The sequence below is a fragment of the Mustelus asterias genome, chromosome 2, assembly GCF_964213995.1.
Source record: "Mustelus asterias chromosome 2, sMusAst1.hap1.1, whole genome shotgun sequence".
In the NCBI taxonomy this organism is placed as follows: domain Eukaryota; kingdom Metazoa; phylum Chordata; class Chondrichthyes; order Carcharhiniformes; family Triakidae; genus Mustelus; species Mustelus asterias.
Window position 1 is genome coordinate 62835093 of NC_135802.1, and position 19128 is coordinate 62854220.

Below are 19128 nucleotides of genomic sequence, written 5' to 3' on the forward strand. Positions count from 1 at the left end.
ATATGGAGTTAACATCAATATTCATTATCATGTGACAATGGGAAGCTGTGACAAAACAGAACAGCCAGCTGCTTGAAAGAATTAGTTGCATAATTTATTCATATTCTATGCTGCTTGCAAAAATAAACTTGTGACTCCTGAAAAGTGGAAATCCTGGCTGTAGGATTTCACGAGCTGGACTCTGAGCAGTTATGCCATGCTCTTGTCCAATTGTGCCCTACAGTGCTCATCGCACCAAATTTCACAAGATCAGTAGGAGGGCACTTCATCGTTTGGGACACATGTGTGTAGGTAGCATTTCTGCTGCATCTTAGGCCGCTTGCTTCATGCGCCCACACAGGGAATCGTTACACATTTCTGCCCCTCCCCTCACCCATAGGGGCAGGATTAAACAGGGCGCCATGGTTCCTGCCACCTGGCTAAAAGTGGAGGGTAGACCACTTGCATTCCTGGCGGCTGTCCCACAGTCATTTGACAGCCAGTTGGACATTAATTATTGTGAGGTGAGACTTCTGCCCCTCAGCAACATGAAGACATGCCTCAGAGAGTGCTCGCCAATCAAAGGCCAGAAGTTTTCCAGTACTGCCAATTGTACTGTGAGTGGTGACCACTGCTGATACTAGGAACATAGGAATTAGGAGCGGGAATAGGCAATTCAGCCCTTCAACCCCGCTCCACCATCTAACATGATCATAGCTGACCTTATCCTGATCTCAACTCCACTTTCCTGCCTGCTCCCCGTAGCCCTTCATCCTGCTTTTCATTAGAAACATATCTATTCATTATCTCATATCTATACTGCAGTGAAGTCTACAGAAAGGTGGCTGCACTGGAATAAGGACCGGAGTAAAATCTGGAGGTCCTGCCGGGGGCAGGTTGGCAGGCTCCAGTGAGATGGGGGACGGGTTGTCACAGACCCCCACCCTCCCCAGGTAAAGAGGAAACTAAAAGCAGAAATATAAAATCACTTCTAAAAATTGGAAAAAGTGCTTTGTGCACATGGAGTTAAGATAGAAGCTAAATAATTCTGAAAATCCTTCTACAAAAATGAAAATTTAAAATTAGTTTAAAATGTACTTCTTCTTAGACAGTATCAGGATCAATGAGATGGCTGCTCAGCCTAGTACACCAGCTGCAGACTCTACCACATGCAGCACAGATGGGGCTTCAAGGATCATGCAGTGGAGATGTTTGAAGGTTTGTACACTCCCTCCTATGGCACGGTAGCACAGTGGTTAGCACTGCTGCTTCACAGCGCCAGGGACCCGGGTTCAGTTCCCGGCTTGGGTCACTGTCTGTGTGGAGTTTGCACATTCTCCCCGTGTCTGTGTGGGTTTCCTCCCACATTCTGAAAGACGTGCTGGTTAGGTGCATTGACCCGAATAGGCACCGGACTGTGGCAAATAGGGGAATTTCACAGTGACTTCATTGCAGTGTTGATGTAAGCCTTACTTGTGACTAATAAATAAACTTTACTTACTTTACTTTACATCTCGACATTGCCTCTGTGTTTGGGGGTTTTCCAAATAAACATTCTCCATTCTGGTTACTCACAAGCCAGGGACTTCTGCCAGTCAACAAGGGTGATTGACCTCGCTGAGATTTGCTTTGAAGACATCCTGAAGTGTTTCCTGGAATCTGGAGAGTAAACAGTGACACTGTAAATGCAAAATTCATGAATAGAGAAGCAAAATTCTTTTAGAGGAGACAGTGCTTTATGCATATGTTGGTCTCATTTGCTGCTACAAATTGATGCCAATAAACGCAAATTGGTGCCTCTTCTGATTCCTGTTTTTTTTAAACTAAGCTCTTGATTTGCTGAATGCTTGTATAAAATAGATGCTGGGGGGGTCTGCAAGCTGTTTTCTGGAAAACTCCATTATTTAAAGCAAACTTGGCATATTTGAGAGCCGTGCATTCTACATTTTGCTTTCGGCTTGACTAAGTAGGTTTTGTGCATTAAAGTTCTTTCTTCCGCCAATCAGCATTCCTTTTTGCCCTTGCAACCGTTAACCAAGGGGGTAATTAATTTGGCCTATTAATTGTCATTTCAGAATTGGAGGAAAATTAGGAATTCCTGAGGTTAAAAGGAGAAGATGGCACAGCTGTATCTGTGTCCGACTTGTGCTTGCTGTTCTTTATCAGTCGGGTTTCAGACTGATGTAATTTCACACTGACATGACCCAAGTTTGGAAAGCCTGACGGGATTCCTGTTGGTCAGCTGTTTTAATGAGGATTCATGAGATACAAATGAATGCAAATGGAATTCACGCCAACAGCCATTAACTCACTTTCCAAAGAGAACTGAGGGACTGCTGTGTACTCTGTTTCACGGAGACGTGGCTCACTCCTGCTTCTGGACTACGCCCTACAACCAGAGGGCTTCTCAATCCATCGAATGGACCATACAGTGACCTCAGGCAAGGCTAGGGGAGGTGAGGTCTGCTTCCTAATCAACACCTCGTGTTGATTAGGAAGCAGCAACACTGGCAAGTTTCTGCTGCCAGACCTAGAATAACTGATGTTAAAATGCCGCCCCTACTACATTCCGTGAGAGTTCATCTCCATTATCCTGTTGGCAGTTCACATCTCACCCCATGCAGACATGAAGATCGCATTGGACGAAATATACACAACTACGAATAGCCTTGAGACGAAATATCCCGAGGCCTTGTTCATCGTGGCCGGGGACTTCAACCAGGCCAAGCTCAAGAGCGTCCTACCAAGTTACCACCAACACGTCTCCTGTTCCACCAGAGGCCCAAACATCCTAGACCACTGCTACACAAATATTAAACATGCCTACCATTCTATCATCCGCCCACATTTTGGCAAATCAGACCACAAGGCTGTGCTCCTGCTCCCAGCTTACAAGCAAAAACTGAAGTGGGAGAATCCATCAAAGAAAGTCATGCAATGTTAATCTGAGGAATCGGATGATCTCCTCCGGAACTGCTTGGAGTCAGTGGACTGGTCAGTATTTAAAAACTCTGCAACCAGCCTGAACGAGTACGCCACTACAGTAACTGACTTCATTAGTAAGTTGTGCCAAAGTAGCAAATCTGCGTGTTCCCCAACCAGAAACCATGGATGAACAGGGATATCCACTGCTTGCTGAAGTTCAGGTTTGAGGCATTCACGTCAGGCGACCCTGACCTATACAAGAAAGCCAGATACGATCTAAGAAGATCCATCAAAGAAGCCAAAAGACAGTACCAGACCAAGCTAGAGTCCCAGGCTAGCCACACAGACCCCCACCGATTACGGCAAGGTCTGCAAGACATAACAGGCTACAAGATGAGGGCATGTAAAATCGCTGGCTCCTATGCATCCCTCCCTGATGAGCTCAATGCATTCTATGCCCATTTTGAGCAAGAGGTTAGCGAGAGCACGCCCTCCACCCTGGAAACCCTGGATGAACCTGCATCTGGGGTCATCATTGCAGATGTCAGAGCAGCTTTCTCAAAGGTCAACCCATGGAAAGCAACTGGCCCAGATGGGGTACCCGGACGATCACTCAGATCCTGTGTGGATCAGCTGGCAGGGGTTTTCGTAGACATCTTCAACCTCTCTTTACAACAATCTGAGGTCCCTGTCTGCTTTAAGACAACTATCATCCCGGTACCTAAGAAAAACCAAGCAGCGTGCCTTAATGACTATTGGCCGGTGGCTCTGACATCCATCATTACGAAGTGCTTCGAAAGGCTAGTCATGGCACGAATCAATTCCAGCCTCCCGGACTACCTGGATCCACTACAGTTGGCCTACTACCGCAACAGGTCCACAGCAGACGCCATCTTCCTGGCTCTACACTCAACACTGGAACACCTAGATAACAAAGACATCTATGTCAGACTCCTATTTATTGACTATAGCTCAGTCTTCAACACTATTATTCCCACGAAACTCATCTCCAAACTTTGTGGCCTGGGCCTCGGCTCCTCCTTCTGTGACTGGATCCTGAACTTCCTAACTCAAGACCACAATCAGTAAGGATAGGCAACAACAACACCTCCACAATCATCCTCAGCACCGGTGAACCACAAGGCTGTGTTCTCAGCCCCCTACTATACCCCTTATACACCTATGACTATGTGGCCAAATTCCCCTTCAATTCGATTTTCAGGTTTGCTGACGACACCACCGTAGTGGGACAGATCTCAAACAATGAAGAGACAGAGCACAGGAATGAGAGAGAATCTGGTGAACTGGTGCGGCAACAATAATCTCTCCCTCAATGTCAACAAAACAAAGGAGATTGTCATCGACTTCAGGAAGCGTAGTGGAGAACATGCCCCTGCCTACATCAATGGGGACAAAGTAGAAAGTGTCGAGAGCTTCAAGTTTTTAGGTGTCCAGATCACCAACAACCTGTCTTGGTCCCCCCATGCCGACACTAAAATTAAGAAAGCCCACCAATGCCTCTACTTTCTCAGAAGACTAAGGAAATTTGGCATGTCAGCTACGACTCTCACCAACTTTTACAGATGCACCAATGAAAGCATTCTTTCTGGTTATATCACAGCTTGGTGTGGCTCCTGCTCTGCCCAAAACCGCAAGAAACTACAAAAGGTCATGAATGCAGCTCAATCCGTCACACAAACCAGCCTCCCATCCATTGACTCTGTCTACACCTCCCGCTGCCTCGGCAAAGCAGCCAGCATAATTAAGGACCACACGCACCCCAGACATTCTCTCTTCCACCTTCTTCCGTCGGGAAAAAGATACAGAAGTCTGAGGTCACTTACCAACTGACTAAAGAACAGCTTCTTCCCTGCTGCTGTCAGACTTTTGAATGGACTTACCTTGCATTAAGTTGATCTTTCTCTACACCCTAGCTATAACTGTAACACTACATTCTGCACTCTCTCGTTTCCTTCTCTATGGACGGTATGCTTTGTCTGTATTGCGCGCAAGAAACAATACTTTTCACTGTATGTTTGGACATGAGTTTTGTAGGAATAATCTTAAATATATTCAGTGACTTGGTCTCTACAGCCTTTTATGGTAGAGAATTCCACAGATTCTCCATCCTCTGTGAAGAAGTTTATTCTCATCTCAGTCCTAAATTGCCTAATCTGTATCCTGAGACTGTGACCGCTTGTTCTAAGTCCCCAGCCAGTGGAAACAACATCCCTGCACCCAGTCTGTCCAGCCTGGATTTTACATGTTTTAATGAGATCCCCTCTCATTCTCCTTAATTCCAGTGAATACAGGCCTAGTTTACCCAATCTCTCCTCAAATGACAATCCTGCCATCCCAGGAATCAGTTTGGTGTTTCCACTCTTTGAATGTGCAGCTGATATGTGATTACAAAAGACAAATCCTATGAGCACGATCTTACTGCCCGTTCATGACACATTCCCGCTGCAGCAAAGATGGAGAATTTGGCAACAAGCTAAATCTCCGTTTGCTGCAGCAGGATGGGAAAATCCTGCTGGCGTGAATGGTCGGAAAATTCCAGCCTATATGTTTCTGCAGGGTTCCCAGGGGGCTCTCACGATGCCTACATTCTACAATCCCAGGTGCCAAAATTTCCTTGGGCACAAGATACCAGTTTGACATCTGCATAATGTTGCTGGGGAGTGATACAATGGTGCACATGCTTCCACAATGGCCACCATTGAGCAGAAGATAGGCTTTCTAAAGATGAGGTTTAGATTTTTGAACTGATCAGGAAGGGCATTCCAATCTTCCCCACAGAGAGTGCCCTGAACTATCAATGCCTGCTGCGCCTTGCCCAACAAAGCGGGGATGTCTTGACAGGCAGAGATATGGAGGACTGAAATGTCTCCTCTAATAATGAGGACAGGGAAGGGGATGGTGATGATGAGAGGCAAGGTGTCACAGAGGCACGTGTTGAGGCCATTGCGAGGGCACTGTGCAGCAGGCAGACCAGTGACAATCTAATACCCAACAGATTCCAGGCACAGCAAGCTGCTGATACTTATTTTACTATTTAGTTTTTAATCCTCTGCAGGCTGTCAGGCCACAACTCCTTATTTGCAACACACATTGTAGTTTGCTCTCGTGTAAGCCTGATTTATGACAGCTGAATTAAATTGCACTGCTTAATGTCAACCCTGCTGGAGGTTTGGTTCTTTACATATGCCAAACTCTGCAGATATACAGACCACTTGCACCAAATGCATGCGTCAGAACCTGCACAGGCCTCCATTCGCCCACCACATTGGGCACCTGTAAGTAGAAATGAAATTTTTCTCATGCCTTCACAGAGCCCATGCGCATGGCACATTTAAAGCAACATGACTTCCTAACTGGGCAGGGGTGCACTCATGTCACCCTTACACTTGCTTCCAATGGGGGGCAAACCTTGCAGGGTTAGGCTGATTGGCCATGCTAAATTGCCCCTTACTGTCCTGGGATGTTTAGGTTCGAGCGATTAGCGGGGTAAATGTGTGGGCTTGTGGGGATAGGGCCTGGAGTGAGATTGTTGTCTTTACAGACTCGATAGGCCTCCATCTGCACTGTAGGGTTTCTATGATTTCTATGCAGCAACATCATGCTGAGCTCTTTCAGGCAGAACCAGACAGATGGGTGCTCAGAGAAGAACAGCCCATTAATATTGCACCTTTCTGCATCTTGATCAAGGAAATTCCTGTAACTTGTCCCCGATCGTCAATCGTCCTCAGTAACCTCATATCCCTTGACAGTTTTATCATCCTGAAAAGTATCAAAGTAACTTGGGAGTCCACTCAATGACTGTGCCTTGACTGCACTATGGGGTGTTGTGTACCAACCATCCACCACCCTCCAATTACAGACAGTCCTACAGATCACAGTCCTCATTGGCCTTATTATTACTGCGAGACCGTGTTCCTTCATTCTGGATACATCAGCCAAGTTAAACATCTTTCCTGCATGGAGCCTGCAGAGCCCCTTAAGGGCTGTTAATGTTTCACATAGATAGCGTCTCAGTCCACTGCACCGCCCAACACACAGACCCATTCTACTCACTCTCACCACATAGGATAGCACCCTAGGCATTCAATGATGTCTGGTGTAGTTTGGTTGCAAACCTTTTAGCCAAGGTACGAAAATGTACCTTGGTAAGAAAATGAGAAGGCCAAACAATTGTCCATGTGAAGTCTCACAAAGGCTTCAGTCAACAGCACATGCTCACCTGTTCAATCCTACATTCAGTCCCACTTGTAGTCAAGACTAATTTCCTGCAGCCTGCACCTGCATGTTAGCTCAATATGACAATTTTTCAGGGACAGTCAGGAACATGCAGACCCCACCATTCTCAAGCCTCTGGTTTTCTATTGGCCAGACCACGGTGGAAAGCTTCACTCTATTAACCCTCACACTGCATCTACAGTGTTCCTTGCCACTCACACAGCTTGTTTAACTCCTCTCGAGGACTCTTTACCTCCACCAACATCTCACCTCAGGGCAACAGTAGCAGGGGATGCAATGACTTTATTGCACGTTCTGCACAGGCATCATTCTCAGAGTTCAAAACCTAGTGAGCTTCAACCCATGGATTGTATGATGCATGTCAGGCTGTACAGTCACAAATGTTGACCAGTGCTTAAGCATCATCATGTCAGAATAGTCAGTAATCACAATGTCCATAATGTGAGAGGTCACTCTATAGAGGGACATTCACGGTCTCTGCGGCGCGGCCAACTTCCACAACCTTAAATGCTTGTGACCATTGAAGCAACGAGCAAGATGTTGGAATGGGGAACACTTCCCAAACAGTGCAAGTGAACATAGCTTTACAAATACCAAATATAGAATGCTTGTACTCTGTGCCACCTGCTTGCATTCAACACTCCTTTATCTTTCTTCTTCTCTTACTATGTCTAGGTGCAGCGCCGACATCCACCGCGAAGGTGTAGGCGGCCCATTGACTGCTATGCCCTGTTGACTGTGATGACTTTGGTACACGTTCTCTTATAACCTGATCGAGGTCCAGAGGGCCCAGCCTGCCAAGGGCTTCCTGCACATGTGCAGGTACACCCTACTCAGGTTGGTGGAAATGGAGTGACGAGCAGCAGAGCACCCTTGGAGTGTCCTGGGATAAAGTCCCTGGGTGCTGAGCTGGTGCTTTCCTGACTGTGAGTACATAATGGCACCTTCCTGAGCACGTTTAAAATCGTAACCGTACCGTTTTCTGCAGGAGCCTCAGCACCTTCCAGTCCCATCCATTGGCCAGGTGGGGATCCGTGGCCTACTCTGCAGGGAGCTGTTGGAGGGCGGAGCAGAGCGGCACTGTGAGTATAAAACTAACTTACCTTGGTGACCAGACGGTGGGTTTCCGGAAGAGACCTTCCTAATTCGAGTGAAGGCAAGTGTCCAGGTGAGGGCAGCAGAGCGGCGAAGGTGATTGGCGGTTGCAGGTCATATTTGCATAAGTGCAGTCACTGTGACCAGAAGGTGGTTTGTGGAGGAGCTGCTGTGAAGGGACAGTTATTGGTACCAACGACATAGGTAGGAAAAGGGATGAGGTCCTGAAATGTGAATATAGAGAGTTAGGCAGAAGGCTAACGTGCAGGACCTCCAAGGTAGTAATTTCAGGACTACTACCGGTGCCACGCGCTAGTGAGAGTAGGAATAGGAGGATTAGGCAGATGAACATGTGGCTTGAGAGCTGGTGCAGGGGGCAGAGATTTTTGGATCATTGGGATCTTTTCTGGGGAAGGGCTGATCTGTTCAAGAGGGATGGGTTACATTTGAACTGGAGGGGGACTAACATCCTGGCGGCGAGATTTGCGAGAGCCACTCGGGAGGGTTTAATCTAGTTTGGCAGGGGGGTGGAATCCAAAGCAGTAGGGAGACAGAAGAGAAGTTTGAGGACAGCACAGAAGTTAAGGAGAGCACATTAATTAGTAAAGGCAGTGTCAGTAATCCTAGTACCAGACAGATCAGGCAAAACCAAGACAGAGAGCAAGGGGAGTCCAGATTAAACTGCATTTATTTCAATGCAAGAGGCCTGACGGGCAAGACAGATGAACTCAGGGTATTGATGGGTATGTGGGACTGGGATATTATGGCAATTATTGAAACATGGCTAAGGGAGGGACAGGACTGGCAGCTTAATGTTCCAGGGTACAGATGCTATAGGAGAGATAGAACAGGAGGTAAGAGAAGAGGGGGAGTTGCACTTTTGATTAGGGAAAGCATCACGGCCGTATTGAGAGTGGATATATCTGAGGGTTCGGCCACTGAGTCTATATGGGCAGAACTGAGAAATAAGAAGGGGGAAATCACTTTGATAGGGTTGTATTATAGGCCTCCAAATAGTCAGCGGGAAATTGAGGAGCAAATATGGAAGGAGATTACAGATAGCTCCAAGAAAAATAGGGTGGTAATAGTCGGAGATTTTAATTTTCCCAACATTGACTGGGACAGCCATAGTATTAGAGGGTTGGATGGAGAGAAACTTGTTGAGTGTATTCAGGGGGAATTTCTCATTCAGTATGTGGATGGCCCGACTAGAGAGGGGGCAAAACTTTACCTCCTCTTGGGAAATAAGGAAGGGCAGGTGACAGAAGTGTTAGTGAGGGATCACTTTGGGACCAGTGACCATAATTCTATTAGTTTTAAGGCAGCTATGGAGAATGATAGGTCTGTCCCAAAAGTTAAAATTCTAAATTGGGGCAAGGCCAATTTTGACGGTATCAGGCAGGAATTTTCAAAAGTTAATTAGGGGGGTCTGTGGGAAGGCAAAGGGAGGTCTGGTAAGTGGCATGCTTTCAAAAGTGTGTTAACCAGAGTTCAGGGTAAACACATTCCTCTTAGAGTGAAGGGCAAGGCTGGCAGAAGTTGGGAACCCTGGATGACTCGGGATATTGAGGCCCTGATCAAGCAGAAGAAAGAGGCACATGACATGCATAGGCAGCTAGGATCAAGTGAATCTCTTGAAGAGGATAGGGGGTGTAGGAGTAGAGTTAAGAGAGAAATCAGGAGGGCAAAAAGGGGACACAAAATTGTTTTGGCAGATAAGGCAAAGGAGAATCCAAAGAGCTTCTACAAATACATAAAGGGCAAAAGAGTAACAAGGGAGAGAGTAGGGCCTCTTAAGGATCAACAAGGTCATCTATGTGCGGATCCACAAGAGATGGGTGAGATCCTAAATGAATATTTCTCATCAGTATTTACTGTTGAGAAAAGCATGGATGTTAGGGAACTTGGGGAAATAAATAGTGATGTCTTGAGGAATGCACATATTACAGAGAAGGAGGTGCTGGAAGTCTTAAAGCGCATCAAGGTAGATAAATCCCCGGACCCTGATGAAGTATATCCCAGGCTAGGGAGGAAATTGTGGGTCCCCTAGCCGAGATATTTGAATCATCGATAGTCACGGGTGAGATGCCTGAAGATTGGAGCGTGGCAAATGTTGTGCCTTTGTTTAAAAAGGGCTGCAGGGAAAAGCCTGGGAGCTGCAGGCCAGTGAGCCTCACATCTGTGGCGGGTAAATTGTTGGAAGGTATTTTGAGAGACAGGATCTACAGGCATTTAGAGATGCAAGGACTGATTAGGGACAGTCAGCATGGCTTTGTGAGTGGAAAATCATGTCTCACAAATTTAATTGAGTTTTTTGGAGGGGTAAACAAGAAGGTTCATGAGGGCAGTGCAGTTGATGTTGTCTGCATGGACTTTAGCAAGGCCTTTGACAAGGTACCGCATGGTAGGTTGTTGCATAAAGTTAAATCTCATGGGATCCAGGGTGAGGTATCTAAATGGATACAAAATTGGCTTCTTGACAGAAGCCAGAGGGTGGTTGTAGAGAGTTGTTTTTCAAACCGGATCCAGCAGTGTGCCTCAGGGATCAGTGCTGGATCCGCTGTTATTTGTCATTTATATTAATGATTTGGATGAGAATATAGGGGGCATGGTTAGTAAGTTTGCAGATGACACCAAGATTGGTGGCATAGTGGTCAGTGAAGAAAGTTATCTCCAATTGCAACGGGATCTTGATCAATTGGGCCAGTGGGCTGACGAATGGCAGATGGAGTTTAATTTAGACAAACGCGAGGTGATGCATTTTGGTAGATTGAACCAGGGCAGGACTTACTCAGTTAATGGTAGGAAATTGGGGAGAGTTACAGAACAAAGAGATCTAGGGGTACATGTTCATAGCTCCTTGAAAGTGGAGTCATAGGTGGACAGAGTGGTGAAGGAGGCATTCGGCATGCTTGGTTTCATTGGTCAGAACATTGAATACAGAAATTGGGACATCTTGTTGAAGTTGTGCAAGACATTGGTAAGGCCACACTTGGAATACTGTGTGCAATTCTGGTCACCCTATTATAGAAAGGATATTATTAAACTAGAAAGAGTGCAGAAAAGATTTACTCGGATGTTGCCGGGACTTGATGGATTGAGTTATAAGGAGAGGCTGAATAGACTGGGACTTTTTTCTCTGGAGCGTAGGAGGTTGAGGAGTGACCTTATAGAGGTCTATAAAATAATAAGGACATAGACAAGGTAGATAGTCAATGTCTTTTCCCAAAGGTAGGGGAGTCTAAAACTAGGGCATAGGTTTAAGGTGAGAGGGGAGAGATACAAAAGTGTCCAGAGGAGCAATTTTTTCACACAGAGGGTGGTGAGTGTCTGGAACAAGCTGCCAGAGGTAGTAGTAGAGGCGGGTACAATTTTATCTTTTAAAAAGCATTTAGATAGTTACATGGGTACGATGGGTATAAAGGGATATGGGCCAAATGCGGGCAATTGGGATTAGCTTAGGGGTTTTTTAAAAAAAGGGAGGCATGGGCAAGTTGGGCCGAAGAGCCTGTTTCCATGCTGTAAACCTCGATGACTCTATGAGTCAGAGGCTTGTGGAAAAGTACAACTCCAGCTACATTACGCACTCCCCCCCCCCCCCCCCCCCCCCCACCCCTCTGACATTATAAACTGAAGACATGTCCCTTGGTGCCTGCCTTCAGTTCAGGTTTTCCTATAAACCTGTCAACTGTTTTTAATTCTAGGTGTGGGACATTTAAATAGCTTTTCAGTGTGTTAGTGAATGAGTGAGATAGGCGGTAGGCAAGGTGGGCAGGTGGATAGTATGGAAGGATAGGATGTCAGTTCAGTAGGATGCTGAGGTCATGTCAGATTGGGTTTGGAGGGTGGAGAGCAACATGTCAGGAGGGTGCTTGGGGGAAGTTGTCGGGATCGGGGGGTCAAAGGTGAGGACAGAGAGTCTGAGGAGTCGGAGAGTCAGTCTCAGAGAGTCAGGGGGCTTGAAGAGTTGGGTGAGTCAGAGAATCAAGAGGTTGTCAGAATGTCGGAAGGTGTTGGAGTATGGGGTGGGGTAGTCATGGAGGAATTGGGGGGTGAGTGGGGAGCTGGGGAAGCTTCAGTTGTCCAGTTACTCGGCAGCTATGGATCTTTCTGTCTGACATTTCCTGGGTAATTATTCAGGTAATTCGGACTCTAACTCAGACTTGGAAACTCCTTCAGGGGATTCCGGATGCAACAGAAATTCACATCGGAAGTTGGGAGTTGGAAATTCCTAGGTAATTCCCATAGAATCATTGTATTGGGTACATCTGCACTCCAACCATCCTGAGACCAGAAGTACTGGCCTGCATTCTTCTATCAGTTCTGGCAACTCGATTGATATGAGAATTATTCCTCAAACCAGATGAGACAGAAACTTCAACTTTTATTAGCAGCTTTATTTCATCTCGTTGGCACCAGTACTGGGAGCAGATGAGATAGGAGACTGTTTGTTATCATGATGATCAATGAATATAAGTATTCCAGCAAGCAAGTCTAATGATTTTGATATGTTGCAGTTTCTTGAATTATTTGATATTGGTTGTCTTGTATTGATTTTTGTATAATGATCGTCAAAAATGGACCACAATTTTTGTTAAGAATTGAATATATTTGGATACCCTGCGATTGGTGAGTAAATATGCTAGAATGACTTCCAGATGTGTTGTCGTTACTAAATAATGCATTAACCATCTCAAACCCACTCTTGTTTCCATGGTTGAGGCACTGCGCATAATTGCAGTATGTACTGTGCAGCGGACCAATGACTGGGTGCCCGTCTATTTGGTGGTAATTACTTCTCCATGTCTTAAAGACTTGCAGGTGCTTGAAGGTGCATTGGCTTGTGTGGTGAACCATAGATGGTTACCACTATGGGTACTTGTACATATGTTACTCTTATTACTGTTGGGGTTAGGGTTGGGGTGTTCCACCTGTTAGCATTGTTCTGTGGTACACTCTGTTTGGCTCTGCCTTCTTACAGGAGTATAAAGGTCACTGCTACTTCCTAGTAGCCCTTAGTCTGGGATAGTATTGTTAAGCAATATGCTCTATTCTTGTTGTGAATAAAAGCCTTTATTCCCGGGTACGTCCTAGCCTCCCGAGTGAATTAATCGCGCATCAGCTTGGTGTTGCCAGTCTGGGCTTTATATCTCATTATTTGCTACTTCTGTAAGATGCTGGCTAATCTTCGGATTCGCGATTGGGTAGCCAGGATTTTGTTGGGGCTGTCAGATGTTTGCCCATATAATTTCAGATAACAGGATGGAAATAAAAGCAAAATATTTCTTTGCTTTTTATGAAGAGTCATATTGGATTCAGTTGTGTTTCTCTCTCTCTCTCTCTCTGGCTGAGGTTTTTCAGCACTTCCAGGTTTTATAGCAAGATTGATGGAAAGCCAGACTTGGGAGGGAATAAGATCTCGGGGGCAGTTCTCCCATCCCGCTGCGCAGTTTTTTTAGTACAGCAGGCCGGGAGACTCTAGCAGCAGCTGATTCACGCAATTCGCGCTCAGCATCCAGGCCTCCGCACATCTCCCAGCACTGGATTTTCGGTTCCATCAGCTCCGCGCCGGAAATTGGCATTGAGCTGCATAAATTACGGAGGCCTTTATTTAAATGCTATTTAAACCATTTCCCTCTACTCCCCCGCCGGGAGTCTGCTATCCTTATCTGGTCTGGCCTATATGTGACTCCAGAATCATAGCAATGTGGTTGATGCTCCGCTGCCCTCTGAAATGGCCCAGCAAGCCACTCAGTTGTTCAAGAAGGCAGCTCACCACCACCTTCTCAAGGGCAACTAGGGATGGGCAATCAATGCTGGTCAGCTAGCGACGCCCATGTCCCATGAGAAATCAAAAAAGAATGGTAATGAGAGCAAAAAGCAGCTGTGCCAAGAATTCCACCAGGATTGCACCTGGTATCAGTTACCCCTGTTGTAAAGAGTGACATAAAATGGGTTCATTTCAGTACATACTTTGCATCTAAAATAAAAATGCATTTTGGACGGTTACAAATAAATTTGGAGGTTTAGCTTAATGTATAAAGTACAGGTTAACATTTTGAGTCGCAGGGCGGGATTTTACGACCTCGCTCAAGCGAAACCGGAAATTCCCACCCAAGGTCAACAGACATTTCCGGAGTCCAACCCTCGCCCGCTCCGAATCCGTGGCAGGCAAGGCAGCAGAATTCCGGCAGAAACCTTTGCCAAAAGTGCAATCCAGGATTTCCTATAAGGTTTTATTCGTGGGATATTTATTTACTCGTTGCCAATTTACAAAGCAATCTGATACAGCAACAATGGTAAACATTTCAGAAATAAATAGCTACTTACCTGAATGCTACACAAATACAAAAGCTGAAACTGAAGCAAACAAAATGCGAATTATTATTAAACAATCTTGTGGACTGTAACTTAAGTTTCTTACCGAATTATGTTCAGGCCATTAACTAATATCGTTATCCTGAACTAATTTTAATGATAAAACAGAATTTGGTCCTCAAAAGATGTTTTTCTAATTAAAAGTGGTATTTCCCACATGTCCTTTGTTTGGCTAAAATTGTGATTAGATTTTGAACGTGATGTTGTTAAGCCTGATTGCAAATTCCTACTGTATTTGTCAATTTTGAAATATTGATTGGAAAACATCCTTGGAATCTTCCCTACTGCAGAAATGCGTGAATAAAGTGTTGTTTTTGACATTTATGGTAATAATGCCAAAGTAGTCTAATTTGCATTTAGTACTGGGACTTAATTATTGCTTTAAGCATTACCACCCAAGTGGATAATCAGAGGAAGAAGGACAACTAGATTCTGAAAAAGAATTCCTATGTTGCATCACTCCTAAGTACCAAACATAGATTAATTTAAGCAGATATTTAATTGTACTCTTAAGAGCAATTGTTAGACCCAGATATGTCATAAGTGCATATGATTATTGACCAATAACTTAAAGTGTTCAGTCAAATCCTAATTTGAATCATTTTAGTTAACAAGATAGATTGAAAGACTTCTGAGTGTATTCTTTAGGGAAGTGTAGACTTGGAGATAATTTGGTTGAAGTTCATAAGATGATGAATCGTATAGAATGTTGTCATGGATAAAATTTATATGTTGCTTTTTATTGGTCACCATCAATGGGTGCGATTTTATCACCTCACCGCTCCTGGTGATCAGCATGGTGAGCTGGGAAAATAGCGTGCAAAATCCAATTCTCGCCTGGTTTGCTATCTTCCCAGCCCCTTTTTAATGGTGCGAGCCACTTCTGCGCAAAACCTACTAGCATGAATTTGACTGGATTTCAATATCATTAGCGAGTTCGGCATGCATGCTTCCCACTCCCAACTGCTTTCCATCGCTCCTGCGAGATGTCACGCCGGCGCCAATCATTACTGCTCTATAAAAATGTGGCTCAGGCGCAGTAGTGATGAAATGGAGCGAGGAGGTGAGTACCACTGAGCACCAAGCTTCGTGGTGTTGGGGGTGTCAGGTGCTGCCAAGGTGAATGGTAGTGTTTGGAGGGGGGGGGGGGGCTTGCATGATTGCAGGTTATTGGGGGGCTTGTGCCGGTCTGGTCGGTGGTCACGGTGGCTTGGGGCCCGTGTTGCATGCATTGCCCCTGGCCGCTGGCCGGCCCCTGAGGGGTTTCATATGAGGCCAATTTCCACCCCACTGATGTTGCACTGGTTACTCTGCCAACTGTCTGCTGGACAGGTTCTGTGGTAAATTGTGGACATTCCATCCCAAGCCCCACTAACAGTAACACGTATCAGCCCTGGCAGATGTTGCCCCAATCAAAGTTTATTAAAAAAGTTTATTTATTTATTAAAGTTTATTCATTAGTCACAAGTCGGCTTACATTAACACTGCAATGAAGTTACTGTGAAAATCCCCTAGTCGCCACACTCCAGCGCCTGTTGGGAGAATTTAGGATAGTCAATGCACCTAACCTGCACATCTTTGGATTGGGGGAGGAAACCGGAGCACCCAGAGGAAACCCACGCAGACATGGGGAGAACATGCAGATTCCACACAGACAGTGACCCGAGCCCTGACGCTGTGAGGCAGCAGTGCTAACCACTGTGACATCTTGCCGCCCATACGGCTCCTCACACCGCATGGATTCTGCAGTGTTCTCTACAATGGCCACCCATCTCGTGATAGTTACGAGGGCGCTTCTCCACCGTCTGAACTGCTTGCCATTCCTGGAAGCCACTGCACCAGGCCTCCAGGTGAGTGCATGCAGGCTCATGCTTCAAGGGTTTCCAGTGGGGATTGCCTCACTGCTACACATATGCTCTCTATGCCAGTCATGGCAGGGATGTGGCAACAGTCAATAGTCCATTGAAGTGACGCATGGTACCTGGGAGGGTGTCGGGTTGCCACCGTCCAGACTCATGGGGACATGGGTTGCTGGGAGGGAGTGAGGGTCCTGGGATTGTGAACCTTACAGACTGTCTCCATCTCTGTCTCTCTTTCACCGCCCCCCCACCCCCCCCAGCCTCCCCCCCCCACCCCCACCCCCGCCAGTCCCCCACCTGATGTGGAGATGCTGGCATTGGACTGGGGTAAACACAGTAAGAAGTCTCACAACACCAGGTTAAAGTCCAACATGTTTATTTGGTAGCAAAAGCCACTGGTTTTCGGAGCGCTGCTCCTTCGTCAGGTAAGTGGGAGTTCTGTTCACAAACAGGGCATATAAAGACACAAACTCAATTTACAAAATAATGGTTGGAATGCGAGTCTTTACAGGTCATCAAGTCTTAAAGGTACAGACAATGTGAGTGGAGAGAGCGTTAAGCACCGGTTAAAGAGATGTGTATTGTCTCCAGACAGGACAGTTAGTGAGATTTTGGAAGCTCAGGGAAGTCACAGGGGTTACAGATAGTGTGACATGAACCCAAGATCCCGGTTGAGGCCGTCCTCATGTGTGCGGAACCTGGCTATCAGTCTCTGCTCAGCGACTCTGCATTGTCGTGTGTCGTGAAGGCCCCATGACTTGCCTGGGCTTGCAAAATCTCACTAACTGTCCTGTCTGGAGACAGTACACATCTCTTTAACCTGTGCTTAACCCTCTCTCCACTCACATTGTTTGTACCTTTGAGACTTGATTACCTGTAAAGACTCGCATTCCAACCATTATTTTGTAAATTGAGTTTGTGTCTTTATATGCCCTGTTTGTGAACAGAACTCCCACTTACCTGACGAAGGAGCAGCGCTCCAAAAGCTTGTGGCTTTTGCTACCAAATAAACCTGTTGGACTTTAATCTGGTGTTGTGAGACTTCTTACTGTGACTCCCCACCTTCCCAGAGCAAATATGGATTTTGTTTTAGAAACAGCAGACGAACTGGCGGTTATAACTGGTGGCTGCTGAGACAGAGGTGGGAGACAGCCAGACACAGCAAGGACAACCCAGGCTAGAGCGGCGGCCCTGTCTTTTACACCACTGGGAGCTTCCAGGCCTCCAGAGGAGATATCTGTGCTTCTCCCAATCCTCTGCGCACAAGTGCATCCATGAGGTGACCAATGCCCTTTTATCCACCTTGCTTATCCATCTTCCGCCCTCCCTTTCATCTCTTGATTTCCAAGTATCTTCGGGAAGCTTTTAAACTTTTTTACAGTGAAGTCAGGCACAAAATACTTGGTCAGTGCGTCTGCCATTTCTTTGTTTCTCATTATCATTTCCCAGACTCATTCTCTGGAGGACCAACACTAGTTTTAGTTACTCTTGTTCTATTTAAATAATGTAAAAACTCTTACTATCTGTTTTTATATTACCAGTTATCTTTACCTCATTCTCTTCTTTCTTCCTCTTTATTTTTAGTCATTCTATACTCGTTCTTAAAATTGGACCAATCTTCTGACCTGAACTAATCTTTGCAGAGCTACATTTCTTTAATTTGATACTATCCCTAACTTCCTTGATCAGCCATGGATGATACTTCATTCTTAGCATCTTTCTTGCTCACAGGGATAAATCTTAACTATCTACTTTAAAGTCTGCCATTGCATCTCAACTGTCTTATCATTTAACCTAGCTTCCCAGTTCAATTTAGCTATTTCTGCTTTCATACATTACCGTTACTTATATTCATTCATGTTCAAAATACGAGTCGTAGACTCACACTTCTCCCCTTCAAACTGAATTTAAAATGTTGTCATATTATGATTGATGTCAATGAGAGGCTCCTTTACTGTGAGGTTAGTGATTGATCCAGTCTCATTGCTCATTATCAGATCCAGAACAGCCTGCTCCCTGGTTGGCTGTAAAACATACTTTTCTCGGAAACTATGCTGAATACATTCTATTCACGGTGGGGTACGGGTTGGGTGGTCAGTTGGGTGCGTAGTTGGGCCATTGGAAGGGTAGTACAGTGGTCAGTCAGCATAGTTGCTGGGTATGGGGATAGTTGGAGGATGAGAAGAGTAATTGGGGTGTTGGGGTTAGGTGCAAGGGGTAGGGAATTGGGGTGTTGTCGTGCGGATGGGGGGATGGGGTGAAGATTGGGTGGTTGTCAGGGGGTAATCAGGGGTTGGGAGGGCATCTGGAGGTGGATGGGAGTCAGTTGGGGGATTGGGAGGGTAGTCAGGGGTTGCGGGATATTCAGAGGTTTGGAAGGCTCGTTGTGGAAATCAGGAAGGTAGTTGGGGTTGGTAGGGGTAGTCAAGGTGTCCAGTAGGGGGTTGGAAGCGGTGGGAGGAGTATTATAGTTCTATAGTTACACAGGTTTTGGAAATGGTTTTAATTCTTGCCAAAACACGTCCCCTTGGAAAATGTAATCTATTTTTGCATAAAAAATTGAAATTAGCCAAAATACACAATTTTTAAATAAATGACATTTAGCATATCAACAGAACAAACAGATGAATATTTC